The sequence below is a fragment of the Scyliorhinus torazame genome, chromosome 8, assembly GCF_047496885.1.
Source record: "Scyliorhinus torazame isolate Kashiwa2021f chromosome 8, sScyTor2.1, whole genome shotgun sequence".
NCBI classification, from domain to species: domain Eukaryota; kingdom Metazoa; phylum Chordata; class Chondrichthyes; order Carcharhiniformes; family Scyliorhinidae; genus Scyliorhinus; species Scyliorhinus torazame.
Window position 1 is genome coordinate 84,359,282 of NC_092714.1, and position 16,908 is coordinate 84,376,189.

Sequence of the window (16,908 nt, forward strand, 5' to 3'; positions counted from 1 at the left end):
AAACAGTCTGGGAAGAGTGTTCTGCAGTCAGAATCACAGTGAAACAGTCTGGGAAGAGTGTTCTGCAGTCAGAATCACAGTGAAACAGTCTGGGAAGAGTGTCCTGCAGCCAGAATCACAGTGAAACTGTCTGGGAAGAGTGTCCTGCAGTCAGAATCACAGTGAAACAGTCTGGGAAGAGTGTCCTGCAGCCAGAATCACAGTGAAACAGTCTGGGAAGAGTGTCCTGTAGCCAGAATCACAGTGAAACAGTCTGGGGAGAGTGTTCTGCAGTCAGAATCACAGTGAAACTGTCTGGGAAGAGTGTCCTGCAGTCAGAATCACAGTGAAACAGTCTGGGAAGAGTGTCCTGCAGCCAGAATCACAGTGAAACAGTCTGGGAAGAGTGTTCTGCAGTCAGAATCACAGTGAAACAGTCTGGGAAGAGTGTCCTGCAGTCAGAATCACAGTGAAACAGTCTGGGAAGAGTGTCCTGCAGTCAGAATCACAGTGAAACAGTCTGGGAAGAGTGTCCTGCAGTCAGAATCACGGTGAAACAGTCTGGGAAGAGTGTCCTGCAGTCAGAATCACGGTGAAACAGTCTGGGAAGAGTGTCCTGCAGACAGAATCATGGTGAAACAGTCTGGGAAGAGTGTCCTGCAGCCAGAATCACAGCGAAACAGTTTGGGAAGAGTGTCCTGCAGTCAGAATCACAGTGAAACAGTCTGGGAAGAGTGTCCTGCAGTCAGAATCACAGTGAAACAGTCTGGGAAGAGTGTCCTGCAGCCAGAATCACAGCGAAACAGTCTGGGAAGAGTGTCCTGCAGTCAGAATCACAGTGAAACAGTCTAGGAAGAGTGTCCTGCAGTCAGAATCACAGTGAAGCAGTCTGGGAAGTGTGTCCTGCAGCCAGAATCACAGTGAAACAGTCTGGGAAGAGTGTCCTGCAGCCAGAATCACAGTGAAACAGTCTGGGAAGAGTGTCCTGCAGTCAGAATCACGGTGAAACAGTCTGGGAAGAGTGTACTGCAGTCAGAATCACGGTGAAACAGTCTGGGAAGAGTGTCCTGCAGACAGATTCATGGTGAAACAGTCTGGGAAGAGTGTCCTGCAGCCAGAATCACAGTGAAACAGTCTTGGAAGAGTGTCCTGCAGCCAGAATCACAGTGAAACAGTCTGGGAAGAGTGTCCTGCAGTCAGAATCACAGTGAAACAGTCTGGGAAGAGTGTCCTGCAGCCAGAATCACAGTGAAACAGTCTGGGAAGAGTGTCCTGCAGCCAGAATCACAGTGAAACAGTCTGGGAAGAGTGTCCTGCAGACAGAATCACAGTGAAACAGTCTGGGAAGAGTGTCCTGCAGCCAGAATCACAGTGAAACAGTCTGGGAAGAGTGTCCTGCAGCCAGAATCACAGTGAAACAGTCTGGGAAGTGTGTCCTGCAGTCAGAATCACAGTGAAACAGTCTGGGAAGAGTATCCTGCAGCCAGAATCACAGTGAAACAGTCTGGGAAGAGTGTCCTGCAGCCAGAATCACAGTGAAACAGTCTGTGAAGTATGTCCTGCAGCCAGAATCACAGTGAAACAGTCTGGGAAGAGTGTCCTGCAGTCAGAATCACAGTGAAACAGTCTGGGAAGAGTGTCCTGCAGCCAGAATCACAGTGAAACAGTCTGGGAAGAGTGTTCTGCAGTCAGAATCACAGTGAAACAGTCTGGGAAGAGTGTCCTGCAGTCAGAATCACAGTGAAACAGTCTGGGAAGAGTATCCTGCAGCCAGAATCACAGTGAAACAGTCTGGGAAGAGTGTTCTGCAGCCAGAATCACAGTGAAACATTCTGGGAAGTGTGTCCTGCAGTCAGAATCACTGTGAAACAGTCTGGGAAGAGTGTCCTGCAGTCAGAATCACAGCGAAACAGTCTGGGAAGAGTGTCCTGCAGTCAGAATCACAGTGAAACAGTCTGGGAAGAGTGTCCTGCAGTCAGAATCACAGTGAAACAGTCTGGGAAGAGTGTCCTGCAGTCAGAATCACAGCGAAACAGTCTGGGAAGAGTGTCCTGCAGTCAGAATCACAGTGAAACAGTCTGGGAAGAGTGTCCTGCAGCCAGAATCACAGTGAAACAGTCTGGGAAGAGTGTCCTGCAGTCAGAATCACAGTGAAACAGTCTGGGAAGAGTGTCGTGCAGCCAGAATCACAGTGAAACAGTCTGGGAAGTGTATACTGCAGCCATAATCACTGTGAAACAGTCTGGGAAGAGTGTCCTGCAGCCAGAATCACTGTGAAACAGTCTGGGAAGAGTGTTCTGCAGCCAGAATCACAGTGAAACAGTCTGGGAAGAGTGTCCTGCAGCCAGAATCACAGTGAAACAGTCTGGGAAGAGTGTCCTGCAGCCAGAATCACAGTGAAACAGTCTGGGAAGAGTGTTCTGCAGCCAGAATCACAGTGAAACAGTCTGGGAAGAGTGTCCTGCAGCCAGAATCACAGTGAAACAGTCTGGGAAGAGTGTCCTGCAGCCAGAATCACAGTGAAACAGTCTGGGAAGAGTGTCCTGCAGCCAGAATCACAGTGAAACAGTCTGGGAAGAGTGTTCTGCAGCCAGAATCACAGTGAAACAGTCTGGGAAGAGTGTCCTGCAGCCAGAATCACAGTGAAACAGTCTGGGAAGAGTGTCCTGCAGCCAGAATCACAGTGAAACATTCTGGGAAGAGTGTCCTGCAGCCAGAATCACAGTGAAACAGTCTGGGAAGAGTGTTCTGCAGTCAGAATCACAGTGAAACAGTCTGGGAAGAGTGTTCTGCAGTCAGAATCACAGTGAAACAGTCTGGGAAGAGTGTCCTGCAGCCAGAATCACAGTGAAACTGTCTGGGAAGAGTGTCCTGCAGTCAGAATCACAGTGAAACAGTCTGGGAAGAGTGTCCTGCAGCCAGAATCACAGTGAAACAGTCTGGGAAGAGTGTCCTGTAGCCAGAATCACAGTGAAACAGTCTGGGAAGAGTGTTCTGCAGTCAGAATCACAGTGAAACTGTCTGGGAAGAGTGTCCTGCAGTCAGAATCACAGTGAAACAGTCTGGGAAGAGTGTCCTGCAGCCAGAATCACAGTGAAACAGTCTGGGAAGAGTGTTCTGCAGTCAGAATCACAGTGAAACAGTCTGGGAAGAGTGTCCTGCAGTCAGAATCACAGTGAAACAGTCTGGGAAGAGTGTCCTGCAGTCAGAATCACAGTGAAACAGTCTGGGAAGAGTGTCCTGCAGTCAGAATCACGGTGAAACAGTCTGGGAAGAGTGTCCTGCAGTCAGAATCACGGTGAAACAGTCTGGGAAGAGTGTCCTGCAGACAGAATCATGGTGAAACAGTCTGGGAAGAGTGTCCTGCAGCCAGAATCACTGCGAAACAGTCTGGGAAGAGTGTCCTGCAGTCAGAATCACAGTGAAACAGTCTGGGAAGAGTGTCCTGCAGTCAGAATCACAGTGAAACAGTCTGGGAAGAGTGTCCTGCAGCCAGAATCACAGCGAAACAGTCTGGGAAGAGTGTCCTGCAGTCAGAATCACAGTGAAACAGTCTAGGAAGAGTGTCCTGCAGTCAGAATCACAGTGAAGCAGTCTGGGAAGTGTGTCCTGCAGCCAGAATCACAGTGAAACAGTCTGGGAAGAGTGTCCTGCAGCCAGAATCACAGTGAAACAGTCTGGGAAGAGTGTCCTGCAGTCAGAATCACAGTGAAACAGTCTGGGAAGAGTGTACTGCAGTCAGAATCACGGTGAAACAGTCTGGGAAGAGTGTCCTGCAGACAGATTCATGGTGAAACAGTCTGGGAAGAGTGTCCTGCAGCCAGAATCACAGTGAAACAGTCTTGGAAGAGTGTCCTGCAGCCAGAATCACAGTGAAACAGTCTGGGAAGAGTGTCCTGCAGTCAGAATCACAGTGAAACAGTCTGGGAAGAGTGTCCTGCAGCCAGAATCACAGTGAAACAGTCTGGGAAGTGTATCCTGCAGACAGAATCACAGTGAAACAGTCTGGGAAGAGTGTCCTGCAGTCAGAATCACAGTGAAACAGTCTGGGAAGAGTGTCCTGCAGTCAGAATCACAGTGAAACAGTCTGGGAAGAGTGTCCTGCAGCCAGAATCACAGTGAAACAGTCTGGGAAGAGTGTCCTGCAGTCAGAATCACAGTGAAACAGTCTGGGAAGAGTGTCCTGCAGCCAGAATCACAGTGAAACAGTCTGGGAAGAGTGTCCTGCAGTCAGAATCACAGTGAAACAGTCTGGGAAGAGGGTCCTGCAGCCAGAATCACAGTGAAACAGTCTGGGAAGAGTGTTCTGCAGCCAGAATCACTGTGAAACAGTGTGGGAAGAGTGTCCTGCAGTCAGAATCACTGTGAAACAGTCTGGGAAGAGTGTTCTGCAGCCAGAATCACTGTGAAACAGTCTGGGAAGAGTGTCCTGGAGCCAGAATCACAGTGAAACAGTCTGGGAAGAGTGTCCTGCAGCCAGAATCACAGTGAAACAGTCTGGGAAGAATGTCCTGCTGCCAGAATCACAGTGAAACTAGCTGGGAAGAGTGTCCTGGAGCCAGAATCACAGTGAAACAGTCTGGGAAGAGTGTTCTGCAGCCAGAATCACTGTGAAACAGTCTGGGAAGAGTGTCCTGCAGCCAGAATCACTGTGAAACAGTCTGGGAATAGTGTCCTGGAGCCAGAATCACAGTGAAACAGTCTGGGAAGAGTGTTCTGCAGCCAGAATCACAGTGAAACAGTCTGGGAAGAATGTCCTGCAGCCAGAATCACAGTGAAACTAGCTGGGAAGAGTGTCCTGCAGCCAGAATCACAGTGAAACAGTCTGGGAAGAGTGTCCTGCAGTCAGAATCACAGTGAAACAGTCTAGGAAGAGTGTCCTGCAGTCAGAATCACAGTGAAGCAGTCTGGGAAGTGTGTCCTGCAGCCAGAATCACAGTGAAACAGTCTGGGAAGAGTGTCCTGCAGCCAGAATCACAGTGAAACAGTCTGGGAAGAGTGTCCTGCAGTCAGAATCACAGTGAAACAGTCTGGGAAGAGTGTACTGCAGTCAGAATCACGGTGAAACAGTCTGGGAAGAGTGTCCTGCAGACAGATTCATGGTGAAACAGTCTGGGAAGAGTGTCCTGCAGCCAGAATCACAGTGAAACAGTCTAGGAAGAGTGTCCTGCAGCCAGAATCACAGTGAAACAGTCTGGGAAGAGTGTCCTGCAGTCAGAATCACAGTGAAACAGTCTGGGAAGAGTGTCCTGCAGCCAGAATCACAGTGAAACAGTCTGGGAAGATTGTCCTGCAGCCAGAATCACAGTGAAACAGTCTGGGAAGAGTGTCCTGCAGACAGAATCACAGTGAAACAGTCTGGGAAGAGTGTCCTGCAGCCAGAATCACAGTGAAACAGTCTGGGAAGAGTGTCCTGCAGCCAGAATCACAGTGAAACAGTCTGGGAAGTGTGTCCTGCAGTCAGAATCACAGTGAAACAGTCTGGGAAGAGTATCCTGCAGCCAGAATCACAGTGAAACAGTCTGGGAAGAATGTCCTGCAGCCAGAATCACAGTGAAACAGTCTGGGAAGAGTGTCCTGCAGTCAGAATCACAGTGAAACAGTCTGGGAAGAGTGTCCTGCAGCCAGAATCACAGTGAAACAGTCTGGGAAGAGTGTTCTGCAGTCAGAATCACAGTGAAACAGTCTGGGAAGAGTGTCCTGCAGTCAGAATCACAGTGAAACAGTCTGGGAAGAGTATCCTGCAGCCAGAATCACAGTGAAACAGTCTGGGAAGAGTGTTCTGCAGCCAGAATCACAGTGAAACAGTCTGGGAAGTGTGTCCTGCAGTCAGAATCACTGTGAAACAGTCTGGGAAGAGTGTCCTGCAGTCAGAATCACAGCGAAACAGTCTGGGAAGAGTGTCCTGCAGTCAGAATCACAGTGAAACAGTCTGGGAAGAGTGTCCTGCAGTCAGAATCACAGTGAAACAGTCTGGGAAGAGTGTCCTGCAGTCAGAATCACAGCGAAACAGTCTGGGAAGAGTGTCCTGCAGTCAGAATCACAGTGAAACAGTCTGGGAAGAGTGTCCTGCAGCCAGAATCACAGTGAAACAGTCTGGGAAGAGTGTCCTGCAGTCAGAATCACAGTGAAACAGTCTGGGAAGAGTGTCGTGCAGCCAGAATCACAGTGAAACAGTCTGGGAAGTGTATACTGCAGCCATAATCACTGTGAAACAGTCTGGGAAGAGTGTCCTGCAGCCAGAATCACTGTGAAACAGTCTGGGAAGAGTGTTCTGCAGCCAGAATCACAGTGAAACAGTCTGGGAAGAGTGTCCTGCAGCCAGAATCACAGTGAAACAGTCTGGGAAGAGTGTCCTGCAGCCAGAATCACAGTGAAACAGTCTGGGAAGAGTGTTCTGCAGCCAGAATCACAGTGAAACAGTCTGGGAAGAGTGTCCTGCAGCCAGAATCACAGTGAAACAGTCTGGGAAGAGTGTCCTGCAGCCAGAATCACAGTGAAACAGTCTGGGAAGAGTGTCCTGCAGCCAGAATCACAGTGAAACAGTCTGGGAAGAGTGTTCTGCAGCCAGAATCACAGTGAAACAGTCTGGGAAGAGTGTTCTGCAGCCAGAATCACAGTGAAACAGTCTGGGAAGAGTGTCCTGCAGCCAGAATCACAGTGAAACAGTCTGGGAAGAGTGTCCTGCAGCCAGAATCACAGTGAAACATTCTGGGAAGAGTGTCCTGCAGCCAGAATCACAGTGAAACAGTCTGGGAAGAGTGTTCTGCAGTCAGAATCACAGTGAAACAGTCTGGGAAGAGTGTTCTGCAGTCAGAATCACAGTGAAACAGTCTGGGAAGAGTGTCCTGCAGCCAGAATCACAGTGAAACTGTCTGGGAAGAGTGTCCTGCAGTCAGAATCACAGTGAAACAGTCTGGGAAGAGTGTCCTGCAGCCAGAATCACAGTGAAACAGTCTGGGAAGAGTGTCCTGTAGCCAGAATCACAGTGAAACAGTCTGGGAAGAGTGTTCTGCAGTCAGAATCACAGTGAAACTGTCTGGGAAGAGTGTCCTGCAGTCAGAATCACAGTGAAACAGTCTGGGAAGAGTGTCCTGCAGCCAGAATCACAGTGAAACAGTCTGGGAAGAGTGTTCTGCAGTCAGAATCACAGTGAAACAGTCTGGGAAGAGTGTCCTGCAGTCAGAATCACAGTGAAACAGTCTGGGAAGAGTGTCCTGCAGTCAGAATCACAGTGAAACAGTCTGGGAAGAGTGTCCTGCAGTCAGAATCACGGTGAAACAGTCTGGGAAGAGTGTCCTGCAGTCAGAATCACGGTGAAACAGTCTGGGAAGAGTGTCCTGCAGACAGAATCATGGTGAAACAGTCTGGGAAGAGTGTCCTGCAGCCAGAATCACTGCGAAACAGTCTGGGAAGAGTGTCCTGCAGTCAGAATCACAGCGAAACAGTCTGGGAAGAGTGTCCTGCAGTCAGAATCACAGTGAAACAGTCTGGGAAGAGTGTCCTGCAGCCAGAATCACAGCGAAACAGTCTGGGAAGAGTGTCCTGCAGTCAGAATCACAGCGAAACAGTCTAGGAAGAGTGTCCTGCAGTCAGAATCACAGTGAAGCAGTCTGGGAAGTGTGTCCTGCAGCCAGAATCACAGTGAAACAGTCTGGGAAGAGTGTCCTGCAGCCAGAATCACAGTGAAACAGTCTGGGAAGAGTGTCCTGCAGTCAGAATCACAGTGAAACAGTCTGGGAAGAGTGTACTGCAGTCAGAATCACGGTGAAACAGTCTGGGAAGAGTGTCCTGCAGACAGATTCATGGTGAAACAGTCTGGGAAGAGTGTCCTGCAGCCAGAATCACAGTGAAACAGTCTTGGAAGAGTGTCCTGCAGCCAGAATCACAGTGAAACAGTCTGGGAAGAGTGTCCTGCAGTCAGAATCACAGTGAAACAGTCTGGGAAGAGTGTCCTGCAGCCAGAATCACAGTGAAACAGTCTGGGAAGTGTATCCTGCAGACAGAATCACAGTGAAACAGTCTGGGAAGAGTGTCCTGCAGTCAGAATCACAGTGAAACAGTCTGGGAAGAGTGTCCTGCAGTCAGAATCACAGTGAAACAGTCTGGGAAGAGTGTCCTGCAGCCAGAATCACAGTGAAACAGTCTGGGAAGAGTGTCCTGCAGTCAGAATCACAGTGAAACAGTCTGGGAAGAGTGTCCTGCAGCCAGAATCACAGTGAAACAGTCTGGGAAGAGTGTCCTGCAGTCAGAATCACAGTGAAACAGTCTGGGAAGAGGGTCCTGCAGCCAGAATCACAGTGAAACAGTCTGGGAAGAGTGTTCTGCAGCCAGAATCACTGTGAAACAGTGTGGGAAGAGTGTCCTGCAGTCAGAATCACTGTGAAACAGTCTGGGAAGAGTGTTCTGCAGCCAGAATCACTGTGAAACAGTCTGGGAAGAGTGTCCTGGAGCCAGAATCACAGTGAAACAGTCTGGGAAGAGTGTTCTGCAGCCAGAATCACAGTGAAACAGTCTGGGAAGAATGTCCTGCTGCCAGAATCACAGTGAAACTAGCTGGGAAGAGTGTCCTGGAGCCAGAATCACAGTGAAACAGTCTGGGAAGAGTGTTCTGCAGCCAGAATCACTGTGAAACAGTCTGGGAAGAGTGTCCTGCAGCCAGAATCACTGTGAAACAGTCTGGGAATAGTGTCCTGGAGCCAGAATCACAGTGAAACAGTCTGGGAAGAGTGTTCTGCAGCCAGAATCACAGTGAAACAGTCTGGGAAGAATGTCCTGCAGCCAGAATCACAGTGAAACTAGCTGGGAAGAGTGTCCTGCAGCCAGAATCACAGTGAAACAGTCTGGGAAGAGTGTCCTGCAGCCAGAACCACTGTGAAACAGTCTGGGAAGAGTGTCCTGCAGCCAGAATCACAGTGAAACAGTCTGGGAAGAGTGTCCTGCAGCAAGAATCAGAGTGAAACAGTCTGGGAAGAGTGTCCTGCAGTCAGAATCACAGTGAAACAGTCTGGGAAGAGTGTCCTGCAGCCAGAATCACAGTGAAACAGTCTGGGAAGAGTGTCCTGCAGCCAGAATCACAGTGAAACAGTCTGATGAAGAGTGTCCTGCAGTCAGAATCACAGTGAAACAGTCTGGGAAGAGTGTCCTGCAGTCAGAATCACAGTGAAACAGTCTGGGAAGAGTGTCCTGCAGTCAGAATCACAGTGAAACAGTCTGGGAAGAGTGTCCTGCAGCCAGAATCACAGTGAAACAGTCTGGGAAGACTGTTCTGCAGCCAGAATCACAGTGAAACAGTCTGGGAAGAGTGTCCTGCAGCCAGAATCACAGTGAAACAGTCTGGGAAGAGTGTCCTGCAGTCAGAATCACAGTGAAACAGTCTGGGAAGAGTGTCCTGCAGTCAGAATCACAGTGAAACAGTCTGGGAAGAGTGTCCTTCAGCCAGAATCACAGTGAAACAGTCTGGGAAGACTGTTCTGCAGCCAGAATCACAGTGAAACAGTCTGGGAAGAGTGTCCTGCAACCAGAATCACAGTGAAACAGTCTGGGAAGAGTGTCCTGCAGCCAGAATCACAGTGAAACAGTCTGGGAAGAGTGTTCTGCAGCCAGAATCACAGTGAAACAGTCTGGGAAGAGTGTTCTGCAGTCAGAATCACAGTGAAACAGTCTGGGAAGAGTGTCCTGCAGCCAGAATCACAGTGAAACAGTCTGGGAAGAGTGTCCTGCAGTCAGAATCACAGTGAAACAGTCTGGGAAGAGTGTCCTGCAGTCAGAATCACAATGAAACAGTCTGGGAAGAGTGTCCTGCAGCCAGAATCACAGTGAAACAGTCTGGGAAGAGTGTCCTGCAGCCAGAATCACAGTGAAACAGTCTGGGAAGAGTGTCCTGCAGACAGAATCACAGTGAAACAGTGTGGGAAGAGTGTCCTGCAGCCAGAATCACAGTGAAACAGTCTGGGAAGAGTGTCCTGCAGCCAGAATCACAGTGAAACAGTCTGGGAAGTGTGTCCTGCAGTCAGAATCACAGTGAAACAGTCTGGGAAGAGTATCCTGCAGCCAGAATCACAGTGAAACAGTCTGGGAAGAGTGTCCTGCAGCCAGAATCACAGTGAAACAGTCTGTGAAGTATGTCCTGCAGCCAGAATCACAGTGAAACAGTCTGGGAAGAGTGTCCTGCAGTCAGAATCACAGTGAAACAGTCTGGGAAGAGTGTCCTGCAGCCAGAATCACAGTGAAACAGTCTGGGAAGAGTGTTCTGCAGTCAGAATCACAGTGAAACAGTCTGGGAAGAGTGTCCTGCAGTCAGAATCACAGTGAAACAGTCTGGGAAGAGTGTCCTGCAGCCAGAATCACAGTGAAACAGTCTGGGAAGAGAGTTCTGCAGTCAGAATCACAGTGAAACAGTCTGGGAAGAGTGTCCTGCAGTCAGAATCACAGTGAAACAGTCTGGGAAGAGTATCCTGCAGCCAGAATCACAGTGAAACAGTCTGGGAAGAGTGTCCTGCAGTCAGAATCACAGTGAAACAGTCTGGGAAGAGTGTCCTGCAGCCAGAATCACAGTGAAACAGTCTGGGAAGACTGTTCTGCAGCCAGAATCACAGTGAAACAGTCTGGGAAGAGTGTCCTGCAGCCAGAATCACAGTGAAACAGTCTGGGAAGAGTGTCCTGCAGTCAGAATCACAGTGAAACAGTCTGGGAAGAGTGTCCTGCAGTCAGAATCACAGTGAAACAGTCTGGGAAGAGTGTCCTGCAGCCAGAATCACAGTGAAACAGTCTGGGAAGACTGTTCTGCAGCCAGAATCACAGTGAAACAGTCTGGGAAGAGTGTCCTGCAGCCAGAATCACAGTGAAACAGTCTGGGAAGAGTGTCCTGCAGCCAGAATCACAGTGAAACAGTCTGGGAAGAGTGTCCTGCAGCCAGAATCACAGTGAAACAGTCTGGGAAGAGTGTCCTGCAGCCAGAATCACAGTGAAACAGTCTGGGAAGAGTGTCCTGCAGTCTGAATCACAGTGAAACAGTCTGGGAAGAGTGTCCTGCAGTCTGAATCACAGTGAAACAGTCTGGGAAGAGTGTCCTGCAGCCAGAATCACAGTGAAACAGTCTGGGAAGAGTGTCCTGCAGCCAGAATCACAGTGAAACAGTCTGGGAAGAGTGTCCTGCAGACAGAATCACAGTGAAACAGTCTGGGAAGTGTGTCCTGCAGTCAGAATCACAGTGAAACAGTCTGGGAAGAGTATCCTGCAGCCAGAATCACAGTGAAACAGTCTGGGAAGAGTGTCCTGCAGCCAGAATCACAGTGAAACAGTCTGTGAAGTATGTCCTGCAGCCAGAATCACAGTGAAACAATCTGGGAAGAGTGTCCTGCAGTCAGAATCACAGTGAAACAGTCTGGGAAGAGTGTCCTGCAGCCAGAATCACAGTGAAACAGTCTGGGAAGAGTGTTCTGCAGTCATAATCACAGTGAAACAGTCTGGGAAGAGTGTCCTGCAGTCAGAATCACAGTGAAACAGTCTGGGAAGAGTATCCTGCTGCCAGAATCACAGTGAAACAGTCTGGGAAGAGTGTACTGCAGCCAGAATCACAGTGAAACAGTCTGGGAAGTGTGTCCTGCAGTCAGAATCACTGTGAAACAGTCTGGGAAGAGTGTCCTGCAGTCTGAATCACAGCGAAACAGTCTGGGAAGAGTGTCCTGCAGTCAGAATCACAGCGAAACAGTCTGGGAAGAGTGTCCTGCAGTCAGAATCACAGTGAAACAGTCTGGGAAGAGTGTCCTGCAGTCAGAATCACAGTGAAACAGTCTGGGAAGAGTGTCCTGCAGTCAGAATCACAGCGAAACAGTCTGGGAAGTGTATCCTGCAGTCAGAATCAAAGTGAAACAGTCTGGGAAGAGTGTCCTGCAGCCAGAATCAAAGTGAAACAGTCTGGGAAGAGTGTCCTGCAGTCAGAATCACAGCGAAACAGTCTGGGAAGAGTGTCCTGCAGTCAGAATCACAGTGAAACAGTCTGGGAAGAGTGTCCTGCAGCCAGAATCACAGTGAAACAGTCTGGGAAGAGTGTCGTGCAGCCAGAATCACAGTGAAACAGTCTGGGAAGTGTATACTGCAGCCATAATCACTGTGAAACAGTCTGGGAAGAGTGTCCTGCAGCCAGAATCACTGTGAAACAGTCTGGGAAGAGTGTTCTGCAGTCAGAATCACAGTGAAACTGTCTGGGAAGAGTGTCCTGCAGTCAGAATCACAGTGAAACAGTCTGGGAAGAGTGTCCTGCAGCCAGAATCACAGTGAAACAGTCTGGGAAGAGTGTTCTGCAGTCAGAATCACAGTGAAACAGTCTGGGAAGAGTGTCCTGCAGTCAGAATCACAGTGAAACAGTCTGGGAAGAGTGTCCTGCAGTCAGAATCACAGTGAAACAGTCTGGGAAGAGTGTCCTGCAGTCAGAATCACGGTGAAACAGTCTGGGAAGAGTGTCCTGCAGTCAGAATCACGGTGAAACAGTCTGGGAAGAGTGTCCTGCAGACAGAATCATGGTGAAACAGTCTGGGAAGAGTGTCCTGCAGCCAGAATCACTGCGAAACAGTCTGGGAAGAGTGTCCTGCAGTCAGAATCACAGTGAAACAGTCTGGGAAGAGTGTCCTGCAGTCAGAATCACAGTGAAACAGTCTGGGAAGAGTGTCCTGCAGCCAGAATCACAGCGAAACAGTCTGGGAAGAGTGTCCTGCAGTCAGAATCACAGTGAAACAGTCTAGGAAGAGTGTCCTGCAGTCAGAATCACAGTGAAGCAGTCTGGGAAGTGTGTCCTGCAGCCAGAATCACAGTGAAACAGTCTGGGAAGAGTGTCCTGCAGCCAGAATCACAGTGAAACAGTCTGGGAAGAGTGTCCTGCAGTCAGAATCACAGTGAAACAGTCTGGGAAGAGTGTACTGCAGTCAGAATCACGGTGAAACAGTCTGGGAAGAGTGTCCTGCAGACAGATTCATGGTGAAACAGTCTGGGAAGAGTGTCCTGCAGCCAGAATCACAGTGAAACAGTCTTGGAAGAGTGTCCTGCAGCCAGAATCACAGTGAAACAGTCTGGGAAGAGTGTCCTGCAGTCAGAATCACAGTGAAACAGTCTGGGAAGAGTGTCCTGCAGCCAGAATCACAGTGAAACAGTCTGGGAAGTGTATCCTGCAGACAGAATCACAGTGAAACAGTCTGGGAAGAGTGTCCTGCAGTCAGAATCACAGTGAAACAGTCTGGGAAGAGTGTCCTGCAGTCAGAATCACAGTGAAACAGTCTGGGAAGAGTGTCCTGCAGCCAGAATCACAGTGAAACAGTCTGGGAAGAGTGTCCTGCAGTCAGAATCACAGTGAAACAGTCTGGGAAGAGTGTCCTGCAGCCAGAATCACAGTGAAACAGTCTGGGAAGAGTGTCCTGCAGTCAGAATCACAGTGAAACAGTCTGGGAAGAGGGTCCTGCAGCCAGAATCACAGTGAAACAGTCTGGGAAGAGTGTTCTGCAGCCAGAATCACTGTGAAACAGTGTGGGAAGAGTGTCCTGCAGTCAGAATCACTGTGAAACAGTCTGGGAAGAGTGTTCTGCAGCCAGAATCACTGTGAAACAGTCTGGGAAGAGTGTCCTGGAGCCAGAATCACAGTGAAACAGTCTGGGAAGAGTGTTCTGCAGCCAGAATCACAGTGAAACAGTCTGGGAAGAATGTCCTGCTGCCAGAATCACAGTGAAACTAGCTGGGAAGAGTGTCCTGGAGCCAGAATCACAGTGAAACAGTCTGGGAAGAGTGTTCTGCAGCCAGAATCACTGTGAAACAGTCTGGGAAGAGTGTCCTGCAGCCAGAATCACTGTGAAACAGTCTGGGAATAGTGTCCTGGAGCCAGAATCACAGTGAAACAGTCTGGGAAGAGTGTTCTGCAGCCAGAATCACAGTGAAACAGTCTGGGAAGAATGTCCTGCAGCCAGAATCACAGTGAAACTAGCTGGGAAGAGTGTCCTGCAGCCAGAATCACAGTGAAACAGTCTGGGAAGAGTGTCCTGCAGCCAGAACCACTGTGAAACAGTCTGGGAAGAGTGTCCTGCAGCCAGAATCACAGTGAAACAGTCTGGGAAGAGTGTCCTGCAGCAAGAATCAGAGTGAAACAGTCTGGGAAGAGTGTCCTGCAGTCAGAATCACAGTGAAACAGTCTGGGAAGAGTGTCCTGCAGCCAGAATCACAGTGAAACAGTCTGGGAAGAGTGTCCTGCAGCCAGAATCACAGTGAAACAGTCTGATGAAGAGTGTCCTGCAGTCAGAATCACAGTGAAACAGTCTGGGAAGAGTGTCCTGCAGTCAGAATCACAGTGAAACAGTCTGGGAAGAGTGTCCTGCAGTCAGAATCACAGTGAAACAGTCTGGGAAGAGTGTCCTGCAGCCAGAATCACAGTGAAACAGTCTGGGAAGACTGTTCTGCAGCCAGAATCACAGTGAAACAGTCTGGGAAGAGTGTCCTGCAGCCAGAATCACAGTGAAACAGTCTGGGAAGAGTGTCCTGCAGTCAGAATCACAGTGAAACAGTCTGGGAAGAGTGTCCTGCAGTCAGAATCACAGTGAAACAGTCTGGGAAGAGTGTCCTTCAGCCAGAATCACAGTGAAACAGTCTGGGAAGACTGTTCTGCAGCCAGAATCACAGTGAAACAGTCTGGGAAGAGTGTCCTGCAACCAGAATCACAGTGAAACAGTCTGGGAAGAGTGTCCTGCAGCCAGAATCACAGTGAAACAGTCTGGGAAGAGTGTTCTGCAGCCAGAATCACAGTGAAACAGTCTGGGAAGAGTGTTCTGCAGTCAGAATCACAGTGAAACAGTCTGGGAAGAGTGTCCTGCAGCCAGAATCACAGTGAAACAGTCTGGGAAGAGTGTCCTGCAGTCAGAATCACAGTGAAACAGTCTGGGAAGAGTGTCCTGCAGTCAGAATCACAATGAAACAGTCTGGGAAGAGTGTCCTGCAGCCAGAATCACAGTGAAACAGTCTGGGAAGAGTGTCCTGCAGCCAGAATCACAGTGAAACAGTCTGGGAAGAGTGTCCTGCAGACAGAATCACAGTGAAACAGTGTGGGAAGAGTGTCCTGCAGCCAGAATCACAGTGAAACAGTCTGGGAAGAGTGTCCTGCAGCCAGAATCACAGTGAAACAGTCTGGGAAGTGTGTCCTGCAGTCAGAATCACAGTGAAACAGTCTGGGAAGAGTATCCTGCAGCCAGAATCACAGTGAAACAGTCTGGGAAGAGTGTCCTGCAGCCAGAATCACAGTGAAACAGTCTGTGAAGTATGTCCTGCAGCCAGAATCACAGTGAAACAGTCTGGGAAGAGTGTCCTGCAGTCAGAATCACAGTGAAACAGTCTGGGAAGAGTGTCCTGCAGCCAGAATCACAGTGAAACAGTCTGGGAAGAGTGTTCTGCAGTCAGAATCACAGTGAAACAGTCTGGGAAGAGTGTCCTGCAGTCAGAATCACAGTGAAACAGTCTGGGAAGAGTGTCCTGCAGCCAGAATCACAGTGAAACAGTCTGGGAAGAGAGTTCTGCAGTCAGAATCACAGTGAAACAGTCTGGGAAGAGTGTCCTGCAGTCAGAATCACAGTGAAACAGTCTGGGAAGAGTATCCTGCAGCCAGAATCACAGTGAAACAGTCTGGGAAGAGTGTCCTGCAGTCAGAATCACAGTGAAACAGTCTGGGAAGAGTGTCCTGCAGCCAGAATCACAGTGAAACAGTCTGGGAAGACTGTTCTGCAGCCAGAATCACAGTGAAACAGTCTGGGAAGAGTGTCCTGCAGCCAGAATCACAGTGAAACAGTCTGGGAAGAGTGTCCTGCAGTCAGAATCACAGTGAAACAGTCTGGGAAGAGTGTCCTGCAGTCAGAATCACAGTGAAACAGTCTGGGAAGAGTGTCCTGCAGCCAGAATCACAGTGAAACAGTCTGGGAAGACTGTTCTGCAGCCAGAATCACAGTGAAACAGTCTGGGAAGAGTGTCCTGCAGCCAGAATCACAGTGAAACAGTCTGGGAAGAGTGTCCTGCAGCCAGAATCACAGTGAAACAGTCTGGGAAGAGTGTCCTGCAGCCAGAATCACAGTGAAACAGTCTGGGAAGAGTGTCCTGCAGCCAGAATCACAGTGAAACAGTCTGGGAAGAGTGTCCTGCAGCCAGAATCACAGTGAAACAGTCTGGGAAGAGTGTCCTGCAGTCTGAATCACAGTGAAACAGTCTGGGAAGAGTGTCCTGCAGTCTGAATCACAGTGAAACAGTCTGGGAAGAGTGTCCTGCAGCCAGAATCACAGTGAAACAGTCTGGGAAGAGTGTCCTGCAGCCAGAATCACAGTGAAACAGTCTGGGAAGAGTGTCCTGCAGACAGAATCACAGTGAAACAGTCTGGGAAGTGTGTCCTGCAGTCAGAATCACAGTGAAACAGTCTGGGAAGAGTATCCTGCAGCCAGAATCACAGTGAAACAGTCTGGGAAGAGTGTCCTGCAGCCAGAATCACAGTGAAACAGTCTGTGAAGTATGTCCTGCAGCCAGAATCACAGTGAAACAATCTGGGAAGAGTGTCCTGCAGTCAGAATCACAGTGAAACAGTCTGGGAAGAGTGTCCTGCAGCCAGAATCACAGTGAAACAGTCTGGGAAGAGTGTTCTGCAGTCAGAATCACAGTGAAACAGTCTGGGAAGAGTGTCCTGCAGTCAGAATCACAGTGAAACAGTCTGGGAAGAGTATCCTGCTGCCAGAATCACAGTGAAACAGTCTGGGAAGAGTGTACTGCAGCCAGAATCACAGTGAAACAGTCTGGGAAGTGTGTCCTGCAGTCAGAATCACTGTGAAACAGTCTGGGAAGAGTGTCCTGCAGTCTGAATCACAGCGAAACAGTCTGGGAAGAGTGTCCTGCAGTCAGAATCACAGCGAAACAGTCTGGGAA